General features: G+C 45.7%; 1 pseudogene; it reads right to left on the reverse strand.

The window, feature by feature from the left end:
• LOC148454031 (stimulated by retinoic acid gene 6 protein-like) overlaps window positions 1–1,292 on the reverse strand; it is a 156,053-nt pseudogene extending 154,761 nt beyond the window's left edge.
• Between the last annotated feature and the right edge of the window lie 4,708 nt (window positions 1,293–6,000).

Here is a 6,000-nt window from a genome sequence, read left to right on the forward strand (position 1 = left end):
TCCCAGACCTGATACTATAGGTCTGCCCGGTGGCTTCTCTCTATTCTTGTGTATCTTGGGGAGAACATATAAGGTAGGAATTTTGGGGTTCTCCACCCATAGGAAATCGTATTCTTCTTTTCTGATGATATTTTCCACCTTGTGTATCACAAGGCTTACCCAGGCAAGCCTTATTTAATTAGCTTGGGTGGAGGCACTGGATTAATGATAATATAAAAGGTACAGTACCTAGAGAGGATAAGGGTGGGTGCATTATACAACATGGGAGTTAGAAACCTGGTGTCCCTTTAGAGGGTAAAGGGGGGTTACATAGATACTTCCCTATGGGAAGGATTCCTGGTCGCAAAGAGGGATCCATTCGGATCTCTCTGCCACAGCTCAGTTTCTTCCACCAGAAGTCGCATGTGCGTAAACCCAAGTTCACGCTTGCGCAGTAGCACTGCTGAGTCAGACTAGGCAGTACTAAGTTTCATTGCTACTAAAGAAGTGGTGAAAGGATTCCCGGGGAGAACTGATCTTCTGATCAGCTGTCTTCAAACAGGAGTAATGTTAAATTGACCTGGCGCACGTGGCGAGTTGAATACTTAGTTATCGGGGACCGTCTACCCCCAGATGATTAAAATAATGAATAGGCCTCTAAATGTTGTTTCTGCTGACTGTTATATTTGTACTGGCATACATACATTATTGCATTTTTCCTGTTGCTAATTTTTTCTTAAAAAGCCATCTCTATAAATGGTGTAACCAGGAGGGGGCTGGGCCCAAGAGCTGCGAGAACCAGGTAAGTGCATGTACTGTACATAACTATATTATTTTTTTAATAAAAATACCATTAAGGGGAACAAATAGAAAAATCCAACAGCACGCAGAAAACATTGTGTCCAGAGCAAACAGACAAAAAGTTGATATTAAAAAATTTAACACTGCCGCAGTGCTTAGTATGCCTGCCTACATTTACTAGCACTTAGGGTTTGGTTTCACATGGAGTGTTTGGGTATTGTTCCACATGGTGGTTGTTTATTCCTCTTACGGCTTACAGATGTTCATTACTGGTAGCCTGATTGCCGTCCTGTATAGCATGAACAACATGTTTGATATTTGTGGGGAAGGCAGTCAATCTATTGTACAGATACAGTAGCCATGTAGAACACATAAAATATATCTACAGTAACATTTCTGTAATTTATTCTCTGCTGTATAATACTCACGGAGGGAATTAGCGAATAGTGTAGAAACAAATCCATATCAACTTGACTTTCACAGGTGTCATTTGCTTGGATTGTTCTGTGAAATCAAATGCAATAAAAGGATTATAATGATACCACTATTGATACTAATGATACTATACAGCTACTGTTCTATGACATCGTCTAGTGTAGACATGTCAAACTCAAAATACCAACCGGGCAGAATATTCAAGGTCTAAGAGTGTGCGGTCCGCAAGAAAAAAAAAGTCTTATATGCAATTTTGAAAGGTTTATTATTAATAAAAACCAATGCCCCCTGTAGTAGTGCCCCTTATGCAATGCCTCCCTGCATTGGAGCCCAATATGCAATGTCCCCTAAAGTTGTGCCCATTATGCAATGCCCCCTGTATTTATATGCGCACGCAGGGGGAGTTTCTGAGTACCAAACCCCCCCCCTGCCTGCCGATCAGTAAGTGTAGTGCGGATCGCAGTGAGTTCAGTCCGCACTACACAGTAACAAGCACACCACCGCTGGCAATGGGTAGTACACTTGTACTACCCGGCGGCGATGTGTTTGTTTTAGCTGTCAATGAGAGTCAGACAGACTCTCATTGGCTGCTGCGCCCACTGCCGGAGCTGGCCTGGAGGTCACTCATGAGCTCTACCTTCCGACTCCTGCAGTTGGTGATGGGAGAGACGTCATGACGTCTCTCCCATAGTGCACAATGGGCCGGGAGGACAGAGGAGTGGACAGCGGCAGGTGTGGGGATCCAGGCAAGTGTTTTTTTCCTTGTCCTATATATATGTAAGGGGCACTGCATAGGGGGGACTACTACTGGGGGCACTAGATAAGGGGCACTACTGAGATTATTGCATGGGGGGGTCACTATTGGGGCACTGTATAAGGGGCATTACTGGGGGCACTGCATACAGGGGACCACCACTGGGGGCACTGCATAGGGGGGACTACTACTGGGGGCGCTGTATAAAGGGCACTGCATAGGGGGGACCACTACTGGGTGCATGGTATATGGGGCACTACTGAGGGCACTGTATCAGGGGTACTCCTGGGGGCACTACATAGGGGGGACCAGTACTGGGGGCACTTCATAGGGGGGACCACTACTGGGGGCACTGTATAAGGGGCACTGAATATGGGGCACTACTGGGGATACTGCATAAGGGGCACTACTGGGGGCACTGTATAAGAGGCACTGTACAAGAGGCACTGCTGAGGGCACTGCATAGGGGGACCACTACTGGGGGCACTATATAAGGGGCACTGCTGGATGGAGGGGGTGCCTTTAACAAATCATGCTGGCTGTATTTATTTGCCTGCTGCATTCATGTTTTTTAGTGATAGAGGTGTGTGTGTGTGACTGTGTCAGTCAGTGTGCGTGTCAGTGTCGGTCATGGGCTGAGTGGTATATTTTACTGTAGTGGTCCTAAATCCTGTGTAAGCTGTGCCTATTATATATATATTTTCCAAAAAATAAGTTATGCTTTAGTGCGCAAAAACAATCTTGCAGCTCCAATGGTACTAAAAACTGGAGTAATACCACCTCCACAATGAAAATTTCTACAGATATAAGTACCCTGATAGCGCTGATTGAAGATAAACCTAATTAAAATCGGGATACATAAATAGGATATCCCTGGGTATAAAATGATGTCACTTTATTCATATTTATACATAACATACGAAGAAATACAAAATCATAAAATATCATAGGGTATGACACGAAGGGGACAAGGGTTCCATACAATTTCTCACCCAAACAAGGTGCTGCGGTGGGCAAGTGCTAAATGAGCAAAGGGTCCCGGGCCTTAATGACTCGGCACCACCGCAGATAATGTGTAAGGTCCAACAACGTGGCTGGGTTTCCAAAACGTGTCCCTCTTGGTCCTTCCGATAGTCACCTTTCTGCAACGCGTTTCGGATCAATAATGGATCCTTTTTCAAGCAAAGGAGACTTGCTGTCTATCGCTTTCCCTTTTTAAACCCTGGATCCAACATCCGATTGGTCATCGCGTCCCCACGTATTGTCGGCGTGTGCGGCAGCCGCGTCACTTCCGGTGTTGGCCGGAAGTCTCATGCGTTCCACCTGACTAACTTCCTTCAGACATCCGGAAGTTATGTGCGTTCCACCAGTCGGCAAGGAGGGCTCTCTTCAGGATCACATATAGTGGTTACTAGGGGATAAGTACTTAGGTTCCGATCACGGCCATCTTTGTGTAAAATCAAAATCCAAAATAAATAATATCCTATCAGACTTTTCTATGTCTGCTGGATAAAAAGAAACTATGCCGTACTGCGTATTCCGGCACTGTCCATCCCTAACATCCAGCTAGACATTTCCTTATTGGTCCTCCCAATAAATTGGAGACAGTGGTACGGGAGAAAAATGAAGGGAAAAATAAAAAGAAAGAAAATAGGGTTAAATACAATATTAATTAAAAACTGAATAAAAATGTTAATCTAAAAACCACTTTAACTCAAAATCGGAGCCTAAGTACTTATCCCCTAGTAACCACTATATGTGATCCTGAAGAGAGCCCTCCTTGCCGACTGGTGGAACGCACATAACTTCCGGATGTCTGAAGGAAGTTAGAGTCAGGTGGAACGCATGAGACTTCCGGCCAACACCGGAAGTGACGCGGCTGCCGCACACGCCGACAACACGTGGGGGACGCGATGACCAATCGGATGTTGGATCCAGGGTTTAAAAAGGGAAAGCGATAGACAGCAAGTCACCTTTGCTTGAAAAAGGATCCTTTATTGATCCGAAACGCGTTGCAGAAAGGTGACTATCGGAAGGACCAGGAGGGACACGTTTTGGGAACCCAGCCACGTTGTTGGACCTTACACATTATCTGCGGTGGTGCCGAGTCATTAAGGCCCGGGACCCTTTGCTCATTTAGCACTTGCCCACCGCAGCACCTATTATATATATATATATATATATTTATTTATTAGGGATGAGTGGGTTCGGATACTGAGTCCAGCTTGGGTTTTCCTGCCTGACTCTGATCTGAAATCAAGGCAAAACATCATCATCCTGCTGTCGGATCTCACGGGTTTTGGATTCTATAAATGGTCCCCGCGTCGGCGCCATTTTTCACTCCGGCTGTGGACAGTGAAGAGGGAGGGTAGGAGTTAGGGCTGGCTGGGCTGTGTTGTGCTGCTGTTGTCCATAGGGGCTGTGTCCACACCAAAATCCATAGGGGTTGGCTGGGCTGTGTTGTGCAGTGTCCCATAAAGGCTGTAGTCTTAAAGGGGTGCTGTAGTGTTGTCCAGGGGGTGATGTGTCCATCAGGGGTGCTGCCCCCAAGTGCAAAAAAACAATTATTTTTTTCTGTGTTTGTGAATTGTGTGCGAGCAGTAGCCGCACATGCATCAACAAAGTAGCAGCGCCAAGCGTGCACCTGTGTCATAAGTAAAGGGCCGGCTGGCTCATCTGTTGAAGTGTGGTGTAACCCCCAAAGTGCACTCCAAAAAAAATAAAAAAATCTTTCTTCTGGGTTTGTGAATTGTGTGCGCTGTAGCCGCATGTGCATCAACAAAGTAGCAGTGCCAAGTGTGCGCCTGTGTCATAAGTAAAGGGCCAGCTAACTTGTCTGTTGAAGGGTGGTGTAACCCCCAAAGTGTGCTCCATCCCCCCCAAAAAATAAAATCTTTTTCTGCATTTGTGTGCGCCTTAGCCGCATGTATATATCAATATCACATAACTGGAGGACAAAAATTTGTCCGATAAAAATAAAATAGGGAAAGATCAAGAACCACTTCCTCCTAGTGCTGAAGCTGCTGCCACAAGTCATGACATAGATGATAAAATGCCATCAACGTCGTCTGCCAAGGCCGATGCCCAATGTCATAATAGAGGGCATATAAAATCCCAAATGACAAAGTTCAGGAAAATGACCTTAAAAAATACATTTAAATCATCTGAGGAGAAACGTAAACTTGACAATATGCCATTTACGACACAGAGTGGCAAGGAACGGCTAAGGTCTTTCCCTATGTTCATGACTAGTGGTTCAGCTTCACATGACGATGGAAGCCCTCCTCCCACTACAAATATCAAACGAGTTAAGCTGGCAAAAGCACAGCAAATAACTGTGCGTTCTAAGAAGATATCACAAATCCCCAAGGAGAATCTAATTGTGGTGGTGGTTGCGATGCCTGACTTTCCCAACACTGGACGGGAAGAGGTGGCTCTTTCCACCATTTGCACGCCCTCTGCAAGTGCTGGAAGGAGCACCCACAGTCCAGTTGCTGATATTCAAATTGAATATGTCACTGTTGAAGTACAACAGGATGAGGATACTGGTGTAGCTGGCGCTGAGGAGCAAGTTGACGAGGAGGATTCTGATGGTGATGTGGGTTGTTTAAATCAGGCTACGGGGGAGACAGTTGTTGTCCGTGGGATGAAAAAGCCCATCACGGTCATGCCTGGGCAGAAGACCAAACATTCCACCTCTTTGGTCTGGCAATATTTCTATCCAAATCCGGACAACAACTGTCTTGCCATATGTACCATATGTAAAGGTGGAATAAGTAGGGGTAGGGACGTTAACCACCTAAGAACATCCTCCCTTATACGCCACCTGCAGTGCATTCATAAAAAGTTACTGTCAAGTTCAGAAACTTTGGCTAAGACCGTAAGCAGTCCAGGGACACTTAAATCCCTTTGTCCTGTTGTATCCAAGTGCCTGCAAACCACACCGTCAACTCCCTCTTCGTCAATTTCCTCCTTAGTCAGGATTGGAAGTAGTCCTGCAGGCCATGTCACTGGTATGACTGACTCCTCTC

This window comes from Taudactylus pleione, unplaced genomic scaffold (assembly GCF_031769625.1).
Source record: "Taudactylus pleione unplaced genomic scaffold, aTauple2 ptg001032l, whole genome shotgun sequence".
Lineage (NCBI taxonomy): Eukaryota > Metazoa > Chordata > Amphibia > Anura > Myobatrachidae > Taudactylus > Taudactylus pleione.